At 43.2% G+C, this 18174-nt stretch overlaps 1 long non-coding RNA gene across 1 annotated transcript; it reads right to left on the bottom strand.

Moving 5' to 3' along the window:
• Positions 1 to 2322: 2322 nt before the first annotated feature.
• Positions 2323 to 15789, bottom strand: LOC115462580. The gene is made up of 3 exons (XR_003940893.1): positions 15779 to 15789; positions 3238 to 3242; positions 2323 to 2410 (listed from the first exon to the last, which is right to left on the bottom strand). It is a non-coding gene; the product is annotated as an uncharacterized LOC115462580 (long non-coding RNA).
• Between the last annotated feature and the right edge of the window lie 2385 nt (positions 15790 to 18174).

Genomic DNA, 18174 nt, shown 5'->3' with positions numbered 1-18174 from the left:
GTGACATCTGATGCTCATGCTTATGTCAGAGCTGAGGTCTGCGCATCAGTCCGGAAGCAGAGAGGATTAATAGTAATAGTAAATGACAGCAGATAAAAACCAGATCGGTCCATCCAGTCCGCCCAATAGTCACAATCATTATCAATTCATAATTAAATCAACAATGAATGTGATATTATATACTTGAATATGGTCTTTCTGTGGCGTTTCTGGGACATAGACTATAGAAGTTCGCCTAGCCCTATCCTTATGTTCCAACTGCTGGAATTGCCCTCAAAGCCCACTCCAGCCTATCATCTTCTCATTTGCGGGACACAGACCGTAAAAGTCTGCCCAGAACTGTCCTCATGTTCCAGCCACTACAGTTGCTGTCTAAACCCTTTCTAGCCCATCCAAAACCAGATTGCCATATATGAGACACAGACCGTACAGGTCTCCCGGTATCGGCCCTAGTTCATCACAGCCAGAGTCACCATGGAAGTGTCACGCGACACATCCACACACATGCAGCCATTTAAGTTTAGGTTTTTTTTTACTTCCACTTTTTAAATAGAGATCCTCTGTGTTCATCCCATGCCTTTTTGAATTTCGTCACCATTTCTATCTCTACCACCTCCTTAATGGAGGCTTTCCACATCTGTGCTGTTAAAGCAAGGAGGAGGAGGAGACAGCACTCAAAGAACTTGGTACACGGTAGGTGAGAGGGTGGCGCAAGTGCAGCATACACTTCCACGGGAACCCCACAGGAACTGCTTCCGTCCCCACGGGATCCCCGCAGAACTGCTTCCGTCCCTGCAGGAATCCCGCGGGGTTCCGCGGGATTCCCGCAAACCCCGTTCCCGTGCAAGTCTCTATTTTGCAGCATCCCTGCTGTGTGTGTGGATAGGAAGGGAGCCACAAGGTGGGATTATGGGGGTAGGAAGAGAACTGATGTTTGCTCCAGCATTCAAAGGGATAAGGGGAAGGAAGATGACAGTATTATGGAGTGGGAGATATATAATAGTATGAAGAAAGACTAGAGAAATGATGTGTGCGTTGGGGGGGGGGGGGGGGGAGATGATTGTGCTTGGGGAGGGGCCTCTGGGAGTGGTGATGTCTTCTATCCACCCAAATCATTTTCAGTACTTACCTAGTACAATGATGGACCATTTTTGCCACTGATTTTCCCATGTTGCTGTTCTTGTAATAAAGGCTGATAAATTCCCAGCCATCTCACCATAAGAATCCCAGAAGAGAGAGAGTGGTGTCTGATGGTCAATACAATGGAACTAGCTAGCCAGCATTCAAATCCTGCCTCTTTGAATGGCACTCCTTATGACCTTGGACAAGTCACCTTGTCTCCTATTGTTTGGGTGCACACTTAGAATATAAACTCTCAGGGAAGGATTGAAAAATTTTGATATACAGAATCCTGTTTTAGAGTATCAGAGAAATGCCAAAGTATAAAAAATAATTCATTGCATCATCCAACACATTTGCCACTGAGAACAGCAAGAGTAAGTCATAGATCACTTTTTAAATGAAAAACTATAAATCATGTGAATGCCACAGTAACTGTAGGATTGTTTGCTCAGAAATTTCTCCTTACCTTGAAGTATAGGCAGTAGGTCAAATAGTTCAAGGTAGAGAATATTTATAGAGTAAGTGAGCTGTACACAAGGAGTGAAGGTCTAGTCTAATGGTTAGTGCAGTAGACTGAGACCCTGGAGAAATGGGTTCGGTTCCCACTACAGCTCCTTTTGACTTGGGTGAGTCACTTAAAACCTCCATGTAAAAAAAGTTAGATTATGAGCCAAAAACTTAGATTATAAACCCACTATGGACAGAAAAAAGTACTTGCATACAATATGTAAACTGCTTTGGGAGTACCACAGAAAGGCAGTATATGAAATGCATGACCATAACTAATATTAGAGGTGTTCCAACATACCAGTTCTACTCAAGGTGCTTTTAGTGCTTAGGCATGATGTCATTCTCAGGTGACCGTATTTGTGGAATGGTTTCACAGCTCCAGCCAATTGGTTCAAAGATGCACCAATTTAATTTAAGAAAGTTTCTTTCTTTAGATAATAAATTCAAACATGATGGAAAATATCATTTCTGTTGTTTAGCAGGACTGAGTCAGGCTTGCAAGTAGGTGATGTCACCGACGGCACTGGTGTAGATATTTATTGCAGGGTTGTATAGTAACTAAGTAAATGTAACTAATTAATGCACTTATGTGAAAGTTTTGACATTTTTACTTGTAAAGAGGTACAGGAAGCATTGTGTTACTTTTACTTTTAACAAAGTAATAATTTCACCAATTTTTACTACTTTTACTCAGTTACTTCTGGTGCTTGCAGTTAAAAGTAAAAAGTAAAAGTGGAAGCAAGATGTAAGTGATGATTACTCAGTAAATCAAATGAAACTTCAAAATCTGAAACAGGATTTTGCTATTGCAAACCTCATCACGCACATGGTGGATCATCTCATCTTAAATGTTACTATTAGCCTATCCCCCAAATTCTCTAAATGACATTCAAAAATGCGTACAGAAATCTGTGCACCCTGCTGCTTAGTGCAAACAATTTAATTAGTTAACAAGCCAATAAGAACTGATAATTGACCACTAACAAGCAATTATCAGCACTAATTGAACTTTATGTGCACATCTCTCTACTTGTATTCTAGAAAGTAATGTGCTAATTTTCCAAGGCGCACAACTGGAAAAGGCGCGCGTTGAGGGGGCGCATCCAAAATGTATGCACGTTGCTATAGAATTATGTCTAAGCGCACATAAAACTGACCGCAGATATGTAGGTCTGCTCTGAGCAGGCCTAACTGCTGGCGCATACATTGTTCAGTGCTAAGCGCAATTCTGTATATTGTGGTTTTCCCAAACTTTCAATGCTGGTTATATGAGCCTCAACATTATTGAGGACCTTAAAATGTGCTGGAAGGTTTAGGGTGCTGCTCGGAATTTTTTGTGATTGGGCCATGGTACAAGCAGCTGTTACAACCAGTATTGTACCTTGCATCCCTTACTAGGGTGTTTTGTGCTTGGCTCTAGACCTGGGATATCTACCCTATGCAGAGCTATGGGTCCTTCATTGAAATACCAAAGAGTGGGTGTAGACCAAGTGGCCTAATGATAACAGCTTAGGCCTGAGGGTCAGATAGCCAGAGTTCAATTCCCACCTGATCTACAGCTGCCCTACTCCCTGACCCCTCTACTACCATTTTAGGATTGACAACCAGACCTTGCAGACTGATGTGATCTGGGAAGAAGTGTTTAAGGTTGAATATTGGGAATGGGCTACATGGTTGGTTAGTCTTCTGAAGGGTGCCTTAGGTACTTTGCTAAAGTGACTTCATTGAACCTCTCCTTTGCCATGACTTATAGACTGTTGTAGAACAGGTTGGTTGGTTGCTCCCTCAAGCTTCCTGGAAACCTCATTGTCTGAGTCTGCAAACTGTAGTCACCTTTCCCTCAGAGATATCTGCACTTCTTCACTCAGAGAAAAGGCATTATTACAGATGCCTGTGAGCTATAGCTTCAGAACAACTGAGATGTCCTAGTGCTGAATACAGTTGTTCATGGGTGGTGAGTTCAAACCTCAAACCAGGTGTATTACCTGCGCAGAACATGCACTCAGAAAAGTAATGACAAGCACCCTGCATTCTCACCCACAGAGTTGGCTCCAATGGATGACATCGAATTCTGTATCATAATTTGCACTTTTAATTGATGGCAGCCAAGGGGAGCAGTGTTTGTTCTTTTGTGTTTCACACAATGTGTTGCCATGTTGTAGATGTAATTTGGAATTCAGATGGATATATGCCTTCAGTGCATTCTGTCCTTGCTACTCTGTCATACACTCTTCTGACCTCTCCCTGCCCTTCTGTCCATTTCTCTGTTCCCAATCACCTCATGTCCCTTACCCCCACCCACTACTCCTCTCTCTGACCCTCCTGAGTAAAAGTATGAGTGTGTGTCTCTATGTGCAGGTGTGTTTTGGGTTGCCTGGCTGTTTTTGCAGCTACTGTTTCCCTGCAGTCTATCACTGTGTAGCTGCTGGAGAAGGCAGGAGTGCTGTCCATATCATTGCTGCAGCACTTCACAATCAGCAGAGGCACACACAAAGGGGAGAGGGAGAGGTCTGGTGCGGGCAGATAATATAGATCTAGGATACAGTTCAAGTACCTCATCAATAGCCAGTGTATTCACAGAGAACCCCTGTGATAGGGAGCCCAGCAAGTACCTCTGTGGGTAGCTGCAGGCAGATATGGAGGTCAGAATTTGGAGGGGACATGCCCTGCCCTGATTTCCCTGGACACAGGAACCTGGCCACCTCCCCTGGGAGATGGTGTAGGCCTTAGGCAGCTTGCCACTACAAGTGGCTTTGTGATGTTCCTGCACTGTTGTCTAAACAGCCTTACTGAGAACAACAGCAGACCATGACAGCCTTGTATGAGTTGGCAGGTCCTCAAGGCAGGGAGGGTGCAAACAATACTCAGTGGATGTGCTGACACACACACACACACAATAGAGGTATGTTTCCAAACTGCCCTAGACAGGTGACCATTAGGGTTGCCAACTGGATTGAGTCACCTGACAGGGTTGATTCAGTCCTGGTTTGACTCCATAGACCATTATTAAATTGGACTTGGGGAAAATCCACTGCTTATTTCTGGGATAAGCAGCATAAAATATTTTGTACTTTTTTGGGATCTTGCCAGGTATTTGTGACCTGGATTGGCCACTGTTGGAAACAGGATGCTGGGCTTCATGGACCTTTGGTCTTTCCCAGTATGGCAATACTTATGTACTTATGTACTCTTTATTCTATAACTATATGCATAAATTAAAGGAACACCCCTGATCCATCCATGAACCTCCCACGGCGGCGCCCACTTTTTGGACCCACACATACTTTTTATGCATGGATCTCGGTGTCTAAATTTACACACACAATTTCTAGTTATAGCCAATTAGCTCCATTAATTGATTGTTAGGACCCAATTATTGGCACTAAATTGCTCATTATTCAATTAAATTGCATGAGCAAATTGGGTGCCATTTATAGTATTTGGGGGTTAATGCAGGGAAAAAAGGCTTACCAAAAACACACTAAAGCATTTTGTGGTAATTTGTCAGCATGTACTAATTGTGCATTAGTTATTTTTTAACACTTTTGGGAGGGGCATTTCATGGGTGGGGAAATGTTAATCCACCTAGCACATTCTGATAAGTCCGTGTTATCCTGTTATCATGTGCTAAATTTGGGAGCACTTAGCACCTCCTAAATAGAAGGTGCTTAAGTGCTCCCTTGTTATTTTTGTTTGGAAGTCCAGTGCATTAATGGAAAAAAAAATAGTGCAGGACCAGAGCAGAAAACAAATAGAAAAAAATCCTTAATGTACTGCTAAGGAAAATCTGGGCTCGGAGCAAGGGAAAGTCCTGTGTTAACACATGCTAAGCCCAGAGTTTGCTACGGCTTAGTAAAAGGGTCCTTAAATTTTAATTGTGAATTCACCCAGGTTAAGCTGTAAATCAAAGCTATTCCTCCTTACCATTTATCTGTGATTCTATGGCAGGAATATCTTAATAAATGTTCCCCCAAAGGAATATAATTATTCAACTGTCTTCTTCTGATTGGTTTACAATGTTATTAAATTATGGAGCTCACCACATCATGGGAGCAACTAGCCAATGTCTTTCAATGGATGAACTCAACTCAACTAGGGAGGGGGGGGGGGGGGAGAGAGGGGCTGGAAGCAGACATTACTATCAAAATGCCAACCATGAAGAACTGTTTATGAAGTCTTGTTGACCCACTCCCTAAATCTTTTGCCTTTTCATTAATCTCCTGTGTGTAGTGATTTATTACTTGGCGTTATTTCTGAGAACTTGGCTCCAGCGAGGAAGGGAAGGGGAATGGGAAGGAGAACCCTTAGACATTCTGTTCTGTTTTGATCCACACAACTGAACATTGTTTCAGAGCTCTATAAGAGCAGACTGTGCAAACTGTTCTCCTTCTACAGGGAAATGTTAAATATAGCACCATACAACTTCTTCCCGAAACAGAGTGGCTTTTCTTTCTTCCATTCTCTCCTTTTTTTTACCCCTTCAGAATCTACAAACACTCACAACTCCCAAACATTAAAAAAAAATTCTATAAAGAGCTTAAACAACTTAGTAAGGATTTGTTTTGGAACATGCCCAAATACACCCACACAAGGGATCGAAACATTCTGACACTTTTATATTTTGGCCTGTGGGCTACGGCTGGTCTCTGTTGTAAAAGTACCAAAGATTGCTCAGGACACAACCTACTGAGAAGATTTTGCTGGCGACACAGTTCAGAATTACAAATGTGTCTGATTTAACAGAGAAATCGGAAAACAGTTTCTTGAAGATCTTTTTTTTCAGGGTACAGCTGAGGCTTTGTATTCACTGGAAAAAATCCTTAGGGCTTTCATGACTATTTTTCTTGCTCTTTGGCAGTAGGGAACTCCTGTGTAAGAATGCTAAAATGATAGGGAATCTCTCTGTAACTCCTTTCTGATTGTTCTTCAGAAGGAATCTTCTTATAAAAGATTTAAAACCAACCTTACATTAAGAGCTGGATTCAAGAAATGATGCTCAAAATTCAGTGCTAAAAAAAAATCAGCACTGAACTGTATTCCATAACAAACATTCCAGAATGGGCCCCCATTATAGAAAAGTGTGTAGCGCTGGGATCAGTGCTTACCTTTATGTGATGATTGCCTTGCCCGTCTGGAGGTATTAGAGGTACACATGTCTCCAGCCAAAGCAACAGGCAAACCACTCATGTGGTTTATCCCTTCACCATCTCCTACTATACTTTACCATAAATTTACATTTGGCTCACACCTAGTTCCGCTACCCCTACTTAGCCTGCATTCAATTAAAATACCATGCCAAACAAAGGGGGTCTTTTACAACAGTGCACTAGCATCTTTAGTGTGTGCTAAATTAACATGTGCTAAACGCTAAGGTGCTTATAGGAATATAATGGGTGTCCTTGAGTTTAACACATGATAATTTTAGAGTGCCTTTGTAAAAGGGGCCCAAAATGCACTGGACATGCAATAAATGAAATCTGAAATTGGCCCTGAATTGCTCAGTAAATGGATCAGTAGCAGGCACTTTTTAACACTCAGGATTTTATTTAATGGAAGGGTGTTAGCCTCTCACATAACCTTTGTTGTTATGGATCTACAAGTTCTTCAATACATTAGCTATATTTGTGAGAGAGAAAAAACTGAAACCAGGTGTGAATCCCAGCGTAAAAGTTGAGCGTGGATTCACAGTATTCTATAACACTGAGCACATCTTCAGGGAACGCCCCTGACTCGCCCATGTCCCCCTTTACACCTCCTTTGCAGATCCATGTGGGAACAGTCAGGCACTATTCCATAAATAGTAACATAGTAAATGACGGCAGAAAAAGACCTGCATGGTCCATCCAGTCTGCCCAACAAGATAAATTCATATGTGTTACTTTTTGTGTATACCCTACTTTGATTTGTACCTGTCGTCTTCAGGGCACAGACCATATAAGTCTGCCCAGCACTATCCCCGCCTCCCGCCACCGGCTCTGCCACCCAATCTCGGCTAAGCTCCTTAGGATCCATTCCTTCTGAACAGGATTCCTTTATGTTTATCCCATGCGTGTTTGAATTCTGTTACCGTTTTCATTTCCACCACCTCCCGCGGGAGGGCATTCCAAGCATCCACTACTCTCTCCGTGAAAAAATACTTCCTGACATTTTTCTTGAGTCTGCCCCCCTTCAATCTCATTTCATGTCCTCTCGTTCTACTGCCTTCGCACCTCTGGAAAAGGTTTGTTTGTGGATTAATACTTTCCAAATATTTGAACGTCTGTATCATATCACCCCGGTTTCTCCTTTCTTCCAGAGTATACATGTTCGGGTCATCAAGTCTCTCCTCATACGTCTTGTAACGCAAATCCCTTACCATTCTCGTAGCTTTTCTTTGCACCACTTCAATTCTTTTTACATCCTTCGCAAGGTATGGCCTCCAAAACTGAACACAATACTCTAGGTGGGGCCTCACCAACGACTTATACAGGGGCATCAACACTTCCTTTCTTCTGCTGGTCACACCTCTCTCTATACAGCCTAACAACCTTCTAGCTACGGCCACCGCCTTGTCACACTGTTTCGTCGCCTTCAGATCCTCAGATACTATCACCCCAAGATCCATCTCCCCGTCCGTACCTATCAGATTCTCCCTGCCTAACACATACATCTCCCGAGGATTTCTATTCCCTAAGTGCATCACTTTGCATTTCTTCGCATTGAAGTTTAATTGCCAAACCGTAGACCATTCTTCTAGCTTCCTCAGATCCTTTCTCACGTTTTCCACTCCCTCCCGGGTGTCCACTCTGTTACAGATCTTAGTATCATCCGCAAATAGGCAAACTTTACCTTCTAACCCTTCGGCAATGTCACTCACAAATATATTGAACAGAATCGGTCCCAGCACCGATCCCTGAGGCACACCACTACTCACCTTTCATGCTGTTCTGCCGTTTCTGCCCCATTTTGGTGCCTTTTCTCGGCAATGGAAGTAGCAGCTAATATTAGGTATCATATGTAAAATTTGCCCATAAGTGCTTGTACTCCACAGACACCTGTAAACATTAGAAGAAGTTAGGACATAACCTAAGAATTGCAACGTATTACATTAGGTGACAATTCGACAATTTAAATTACTCTGAAAGAAACTTCCTAAAAAGATGTCAAGTCTTCAGACCTTTCCTAATTTGCCTATAATCCTTTGTCGTTCTAATGGAAATAGAGAATTCCAAATAAATGGGGCCTAAAAAATAGAGAGGATGACCATTGCCTAAACATTAAGAAAGTGAAGTAAAACCTGTTTTTTTTTTCAGTTTTTCATTACAGAAAAAATAAAGCAGAAAACAGAATATAACTTATCCAACATTATCACAGAAATTATATCCCCATCCTCCCCTCCCCCCTCCCCCTGTTCCCCCCTATACACAGAAAATGCTTTAAAATCTCTTTTATTGGAGCAACTTGCAATGTTCGGGACCAGAGGACCATTGTGTATATGGATCCCATATGCGATGATACAGTATTATATGTCCAGTTCGTAGTGCGGTCAGCTTGACATTAAGTGAATATAGTCCATTTTCCGCAAAATTTGCCGAAACCCTGGTATAGTTGGCTGCTTCCAGGCACCAGCCAGCACCAATTTGCTAGCCACAAACGCTGAAGCAATCAGCTGATGCATTGAAGATTTCACCCCTCTAGGCTTAGCATGTAGCAGACAATATTCCATCTTTAAAGGGTATTGGGCTCCCGATAAATTAGACACAAATATCAAAACTGAAGTCCAAAAATTCTGAGCATGTAAAATAAGCATTTCTGCACAATGGAAGTCTGATGAAAGGCAACATATAAACAGGGTGCAAGAGCATACAATATTTTATAGTTATACAAAGTTTAAATTGAGTTTGGGCTAAAGTAGGTGTATCATTTAATATAAAAGAAGAAATTTTCTCAGATTTTAGAATTGCATATATCAGCTGAGCAGCAGTCTTTTGAACTGTTTGAATCCTTTTGAAAAGTGATTTTGAACAGCCCATGTAGATAATATTACAGTAATCAATCTTAGAAAGTTTGAGAACCTGAACTAACAAACGGAAAATAGATGGTTTGAAGAATTTCCTGATAACTCTCAATTTCCGGAGTATCAGGAAAGAACTTTTTATAAGGCGATTTACCTGATCTTCCATAGTAAGTAAGCTATCTACCCATACCCCCAAGACATGGCCTGAGGACTTAAGTTTATATTTAGTCCCATCAATCAATCATAAAACCTATTTCTTAGTCTAGTCGTTGACACTGATGCCACTGCCTGGATGTTGGGTTGTAGATGATGGGTCAGATAGGTGGTGTCACCTGCAGCCTGCAATATTCTTTGGTGTCTAATTTCTCTTTCCTGTCTCATTATTGGGAGTTCCCTGCCATTCCTCTCTTGCATTCTCTAGCTGTGTATTGTGAAAAAGGTGATATAACAAGTATTGTAATAAACACAGTCATTCACTGCCTACTCACTGAACTGTGAGAAAGTAGAGGAGCTCACACTTGAGGAAAACACAACCTCATAAGCTTGGGTGAAATTGGACTGTGGGCCTATAAACATTCTGGAGGTAATTCTATAAAGTTGTGCACCAATTTAAGTGCCTGCTGGGGCATTTTGAGTGTCAGTTCTGTAACAAGTCCTTGGCATCAAGATTCCATTATAGAATACTAGTGCAAGCCATTACTGGCCTGCCAACAATGTAACCTAGTGCAACAAGCACATGTGTACCTTAAAGGTACATGAATCAATTGGTACCCCGTCCCATGCTCTACCTTTTGGCATGCCCACTAACATATATGCACCAAACCAATCATACATGCTTTTATAAAATGGTGTTCAGTGCACTTACATCCCTGTCTGCCAATTTTCTTAGCAGTGACATGTGTAAGTGGCTCGTAACTGTAGATGCGAATTTATAGAAATGCCTCCTCTGTTTGCATGGGGCTGTGGTCAGTGGCGTAGCAAAGGCGGGGCGGTGGGGGCGGTCCGCCCCGGGTGTCATCGGGTGGGGGGGTGCTCCGCTCCCGCTGCTCCGCCTTTAAAACTTTTTTTTCGAAGCGCCGGAGAGTGGCAGGCAGCGCGCCTCGCGTCTGCCCTGCTAGTAAAGAAGATCTCGCTGATGTCATCGCCCTTCCCACATTGAGTCCCGCCCCCCCTCTGAGGCAACTTCCTATTACCGCGAGGGCGGGCGGGACTCAGTGTGGGAAGGACGACGACGTCAGCGAGATCTTCTTTACTAGCAGGGCAGACGCGAGGCGCGCTGCCTGCCACTCTCCGGCGCTTCGAAAAAAACAGCTGTGGGGGGGACTCAGAGGGGAGAAGGGGATTGGGGAGGGTGGGGGTGCTCAGATGGGAGAAGGGGTCTGAAGCTGGAACTGGGGTCTGACAAGGTGGCAGGAGGGAAAATGAGGCCATGCCTGGGGCAGGTGGGAGAATGGGTCTGGGGCTGAAAGGGGGGGATGCAAGGCATGTGGTGGATGAAGGGGACTGGAACTGGGGGCTGAAAAGAGGGGGCAGAGAGAGAGGGGACAGATCCTGGATGGAAGGGGGGCACGTGAGGGAGGGCAGACCCTGGACGGATGGGAGAGGGAGGGCAGACGGATTGAAGGGGCAGAGAGAAAGGGCAGATGGTGGGTGGAAGGGGAGAGAGAAAGAGGGCAGACTGGGGCAAATGGTGGATGGAAGGGGCAGAGATAGAGGGTAGATGTTGATGGAAGGGGGAGAGAGAGATGGCAGACTGGTGCAGATGGTGCATGGAAGAAGTGGATGGAAGGGAGAGAGGGCAGACAGTGGATGGAAGGGGCAGAGAGAGAGGGCAGACACTGGATGGCAGAGAGAGAGCGAAGACAGATGCTGGATAGAAGGAAGACAGTGAAAAGATGAGGAAAGCAGAAACCAGAGACAACGAACTGTAAATATATATTTTTATTTTTATTTTTTTTGCTTTAGGATAAAGTAGTATTGTAGCTGTGTTAATAAATGTTTATAATAGAACATGTAAATAAGGTAATCTTTTTATTGGACTAATTTTAATACATTTTACTTTCTAGAACAAAACCCCCTTCCTCAGGTCAGGATAGGACACTGTAACAGTACTATACTGAATTGACCTGAGGAAGGAGGTTTTGGCCTCTGAAAGCTAAATGTATTAGTCCAATAAAATGATATTATTTGTTTTATTTCTATTTGTTAATTTGTAAAGTGGTGATTGGTATTTGTTAGTTTTTTCAAATTTACATCTGCTGTCTTTATATTTTGCACAGTACTAGAGGACATTTTCTGTTTCTGTGGTGTTGCATTGTATGCAGAGTCTGGCATCGGGAGTTCAGTTTAATTTTTGTCAAAATAGAAAGTTTGTGATTACTTATTCTATAGTGGATTAGGGTGTATCTATTTGTGAAAAAGACATGGCTTTCAGTTGGCATTGACTGTGCAGGATCGACGATCTGTACTAATCTGTCTGTTTTCGTTTTACAATAGGTGAATTGATGTTCTAGTGCTCACAGTAGTGTTTAAGATGCTTTCCTTTTCCTTGTGTGACTCGTACAAATTACTGCTTATGGTATGGTAGAATTGCTCTATAGGTCCTGAGTGTTTTGTATTCTCGGTATGCCTAGTACTGGATTTCGGGGGGGGGGGGGGGTGTTAAAAAATGATCGGCCCCGGGTGTCAACTACCCTAGCTACGCCACTGGCTGTGGTTTACTCCTTTTGGAGAACCTTAGCCTGTTGAAGAAGCAGCAGCACTGAACAGGGACACCAAGAGACAGAGTCGGGCCTGGGGCAGGGTCACTGCAGCCCCCCCTACTTGGGCCACTAGCGCCCCTGCTCCCCTACTCAGGTAGCTGCCACACCCCACCTTCCTGCATCTGCTCCTCCCTCGGTCTATCACTCTCCTGCTCCTGTGTGCCGGGACCCGGGTTATCACATTAACGCAATCACCTGGATCCCGACACAGAGGAGAAGGAGACAGACCCCGGTGGAAGGCCCCCCTTGGAGGCCGGGCCCAGAGAATCTTGCCCCCCTGCCCCCCCCCCCCTCGGTGGCCCTGGCTCTGAATAGTGAGTTGAGGATGGTTGATGGCTTCTTGATTGATATTCCAAGAATCTGTGTATCACAGGAGTTTATCACATTGCCATCTGACCCCAGTGGGGATATGAAACTGTTTGGACTAAACTGAGAATGTGAAGCTATTTTGTGAAAATAAAAAGGGTAGCAGGTACGGGCCATTGAGATTTTCTACTTTTCCATCCAGTTGCTATTTAGAAAAGCAAGCAAGTTCACAAACGTTCCAGGTTGGTGACCTGGCAGAAAATCAAAGCTTACAAATCATCACTGCTGCTTTGTTACTCCCCAGTGAGTGCTTTAGTAAAATAGCAAGGCTAGAGCAATAGATAGTACATTAGGCTAGTTGTTGGTTCAAAGGGGAAGAAAAGGGATTTTGGATTCAGCTCACCTTTTCTTCAGTAGTAGCTCAAGATGAGTTGCATTCAGGTACATAGGTATTTTTCTGTCCCTGGAAATCTTATAATCTGAGTGCTTCTTTTACAAACCCGCGCTAGGGATTCCCGCGTGGCAAATGAGAGGAAGTTCATTCAATTTCTAAGGACTTCCTCTCATTTGTCACACTGGGAATCACTAGCGTGGATTAGTAAAGGAGGTCCTATGTTTAAAAAGGCAATTCTTTAAGGTGACACCTAAATTTGGTCACCAATACTGTGCCTGGTTTATAGATTAGTAGCGCTTACACGTGTGATTGGCGCCAATAATCAGCAGTTATGCGTGGAGATTGAAACGTATTTCACAACAATGCGCATAACATAATTGCTTAATAAGTCAATCAGTGCTGATAATTGCCAGTTAACAAGCAATTATTGACATTAATTGGCATTAATTAGAATTTACATGCAGAACTGTCTAGGTGTATTCTATAACACACTGTGCATAAATTCTAAGTCACATAGAGGGGCATAATCGAACTGGGCCCCCATCTTTAAGGGCGCCCATCTCTAAGGACGTCCCGGCAAAGGGGCGGGGCATCCCGTATTATCGAAACAAGATGGGCGTCCATCTTTCATTTCGATAATACGGTCGGGGACGCCCAAATCTCGACATTTAGGTCGACCTAAATGTTGAGATCGCCGACCTTAGAGATGGCCGACCTCAGTTTTAGCCAATAATGGAAACCGAGGACAAACATCTCAAAAACGACCAAATCCAAGCCCTTTGGTCGTGGGAGGAGCCAGCATTTGTAGTGCACTGGTCCCCCTCACATGCCAGGACACCAACCGGGCACCCTAGGGGACATTGCAGTGGACTTCAAAAATTGCTCCCAGGTGCATAGCTCACCTTGTGTGCTGAGCCCCCCAACTACCCCCCAAAACACACAACTGTACACCACTACCATAGCCCTTAGGGATGAAGGGGGGCATCTAGATGTGGGTACAGTGGGTTTGTGGTGGGTTTTGGAGGGCTCACATTTACCACCACAATTGTAACAGGTGAGGGGGGGGGGGTGGGCCTGGGTCCGCCTGCCTGAAGTACACTGCACCCACTACAACTGCTCCAGGTACCTGTATACTGCTGCGATGGACCTGAGTACATTGCTTTTGACTCGTAACCACTTGTAACCACTTGTACCCTCCTCTCCTCCTTCCTGTGCACATTAATTGATTTGATTTGCTTACTTTATTTTTTGTCTATTAGATTGTAAGCTCTTTGAGCAGGGACTGTCTTTCTTCTATGTTTGTGCAGTGCTGCGTACGTCTTGTAGCGCTATAGAAATGCTAAATAGTAGTAGTAGTAGTAGTAGAGTATGGCATTTGAGGCTGGCATAGAGGCTGACAAAAAAAGTTTTTACAATTGTTTTTTTCAGGGTGGGAGGGGTTTAGTGACCACTGGGGGACTCAGGGGACGTGATCCCCGATTCCCTCCGGTGGTCATCTGGTCAGTTCGGGCACCTTTTTGAGGCTTGGTTGTGAAAACAAATGGACCAAGTAAAGTCGGCCAAGTGTTCGTTAGGGCGCCCTTCTTTTTTCCTTTATCGGCCAAGGACGCCCATCTCTTAACCACACCCCCGTTCTGTCTTCGGTACACTGCCAACATGCCCCCTTGAACTTTGGTCGTCCCTGCGACGGAAAGCAGTTGAGGATGCCCAAAATTGGCTTTTGATTATGCTGATTTGGGCGGCCTTAGGAGAAGGACGCCCATCTCTCGATATGTGTCAGAAGATGGGCGCCCTTCTCTTTCGAAAATAATCAGGATAGTTGCAAAGGGGGTGTGGCCATGGGTGTGGAACGGGTGGGTTATGGTCGTTTCTAAAATCTATGCGCATTGTTATAGAATATACCCAGTCCATGTCTAATTTAGGCATCAATATTTACACCAGGTTTTACTTGTTGTAACTGCCGCGACTAAATGTAGTCGCGCATACAGGCGCTCATATTCTATAAACCATACAGAAATTTAGGCTTATTCTATAAAGTATGCCTAAGTTAAGGCATATTTTATAGGATGCGCTTAGGTGAATTTTATTTCAATATCAAATTTTTAGGTGTGATATATAGAATCTAGTCCTAAGTGGGCCCCTTTGTGTTGCCTGAAATGAGACACCAACTTATAGAATCATTACCTAAGTGGCTTGTCCAAGATCACAAGGAGTGTTGGTAAAATTTTTAACCTGGCTTCTGTGGCTCAGCCCACTGCTCTCATCTGGTGAAAGAAAAGTTTGTTCTACATGGAAATATATTGGTGAAATACAGTTCCCTTTGTTTACATTCATTTCAAGCCCTATTTTATTTAGCCTCCAGGACTCTGCAGTGCTCTACAGCAGACATTTTCTAGTTAAGCATTTATCATCAAATGTGATGAAAACAGTGTTTAGAGGTGTCAGGTACAGATGTTGTAAGTGATTCTGTTTCTTAATAAGCGACACAGATTTAATGATTTTCCAGAGCAGCATGGTAACTCATTGAATGCAGGTCAGTGTTGTAAGTTTTGAACATCACACAAAGCCCTCTCTGTTTTTTTTTTCCACAGTGTTTTCATTTCAGCATTTGTTAAATGTGTTGACTGATTAATTCTTTTGAGATTCCTGGACTGGTAACACCATGAACCAAAACTCATGTCTCTGAACAAACAGGGAACTAGAGACCTGATTGGGGGGTGGGAGGGGGAGATGATGGAAGGGAAGATGGGGGTTTCTCTGAGTCATTGAGTCATGAAGAATTAATTGAAACTTCACATTATATGACTCACAACTTTAACAATGTATTTGTGCTAATTTTTTCGAGCTGGACTGTCATTTGCCACTGAGCTGAGACCATTATGTTCATTTCGGCTGAAGTCTGGTCTACGAAATACATTGTGAAACCAGAATGCTAGAACCAAAGAGTAGATGCCATGCAAACTTCTCATTTAAAGGTCCATATTCATGTTAATTTCCTTAGAAAAGGAGCAAGCTACAGCATTTTCCTATAACCTACCATATTCATATTTATTTTTTGTGATCAAGAACAACATCTTCTGAATAGGTCAGAAAGCATTTCTAGTAGTGTGGCACAAGGTTCAGTTCTCTCTCCAGTCCTCTTCAAAATCTACATCTGCCCTGTCTTTGACATCATCCAATCATGCTTCATCAGATTTCACTTCTTTGCATACGACTTCCAACACGTGTCAAAATAGGGACAGAATGAGCTAAAGCCATCTCCATTTTTAAAAAACTGTCTCTTAAAAGTAAACTTAAGCTTAACACATTGAAATCTGGACTCCTTTGGTTAAGCCAAGAAGTCAAGTTTTCTCAACTTTACCCTCCTTATCAGGAACTCCTTTACAACCCAAAGATTCAGTACATAGTCTGGGAATGCACCTCAACTATCTCATAATGGAAACCCATATCTCAGCCATGGAAAGGACCTTTATGAATCTGTGCCAGGAACTGGCTATCATCATATATAGACTGATCACTGATTCATTGTATTTACCTATTCCATGGTATCTCGCAATATAATCTCAGATACCTCCAGGTTCTATAGAATACATCTGCAAAGTCCAAATCATCTGACCATGATTACTTATTCTATAGTGGATTAGGGTGTATCTGGGTTTGTGAAAAAGACATGGCTTTCGGTTGGCATTGACTGTGCAGGATTGACGATCTGTACTAATCTGTCTGTTTTCATTTTACAATAGATGAATTGATGTTCTAGTGCTCACTGTAGTGTTTAAGATGCTTTCCTTTTCCTTGTGTGACTCGTACAAATTACTGCTTATGGTATGGTAGAATTGCTCTATAGGTCCTGAGTGTTTTGTATTCTCGGTATGCCTAGTACTGGATTTTGGGGGCAGGGGGGGGGGGTGTTAAAAAATGACCGGCCCTGGGTGTCAAATACCCTAGCTACGCCACTGGGGGTGATCACTGAGGGACTCACTCCACAATAGCCAGGCCTCCTGCAACCAGTCATAGAACCTATGACAAGGCAGAATTGGTGTGTTGAGCCTGAGTTCTTTCATTAAAACTTGTGGTCCATGGTCAATTTTAGCAGACACTGGAAAAGGTGCCGGTACTCAGTACCCACGAGTACCCCCTCAAAAAAAGCCCTGCATTTACCCAGTCTATATTTGGATAATTGAAGTCACCCATTATTATCACATTGCCCATTTTGTTTGCGTCTCATATTACCGCATGTTACCTGATTAGCATGAGAATAGCACAGGAGCCCTTACCGCTTCCTAAGTAGATGATGACAAGGCCTTCTGTGCTAATGGTCACGTGCTAATGGGCCACGCTAAAAGTGGCCACAGCATGTGGAGAACCCACTCGCTGACACCAGCACCAGCCACTTTTTTAGCAGGGTTTGGTAAAAAGACCCCTTAAAGTGAATTAGTGCGTGTTGTCAAGCTGTCAATGGGACCATGCTAACTCTGTGGGTGCTGTGGGTGCTTGAGCACCCCCAGTATTGAGAAAATTCCTTGTATGTGTTCAAGGAAGGGTTATTTCCACTGAGCTTAGCACCCCCAATAATTTTGAAAAGTTGGCTCCTATGGCTCTCACATATATGGGGCAATTCTATAAGGAGCTATGCAGATTTAGGTGGCAATTAAGTGCATAAATACTGGTATCTTAAACATTTCTGTACATACGTGAACATATAAGCACCTAAATGAGCTTTTTCCAGCTATGCACTATTTTGTAAATACGTCCCAATATAAGATGGTACATACTTTGCACATGGGTATTCACATGGGAGGAGTTTGTGTGGGGCATGGATGGGGTACATATTTCCATGTATAGATTAGAAGCAAATCAATAAATAAATAATGAAAAAGCTATTTATTTATTTTAGGGCTGCATTTAGTTTAAAATTTGAATTGTGATTACTTGAAGGTATGTTGTTTATTTTTGTTCCCATTGCAGCTCCTTGTGTCTCTGGAGCTCACTAAGGGGTCCGTTTACAAAAGTGCGGGAGGGCTAACACATGGGTAGCGCATGCCCAATTGGCACTACCGCCGGGGTAGCTTGTGCACTCAGTG

The sequence above is a fragment of the Microcaecilia unicolor genome, chromosome 2, assembly GCF_901765095.1.
Source record: "Microcaecilia unicolor chromosome 2, aMicUni1.1, whole genome shotgun sequence".
In the NCBI taxonomy this organism is placed as follows: Eukaryota; Metazoa; Chordata; class Amphibia; order Gymnophiona; family Siphonopidae; genus Microcaecilia; species Microcaecilia unicolor.
The sequence above is the reverse complement of the archived record's forward strand: the minus strand, read 5'-3'. Positions and strand labels throughout refer to the sequence as shown.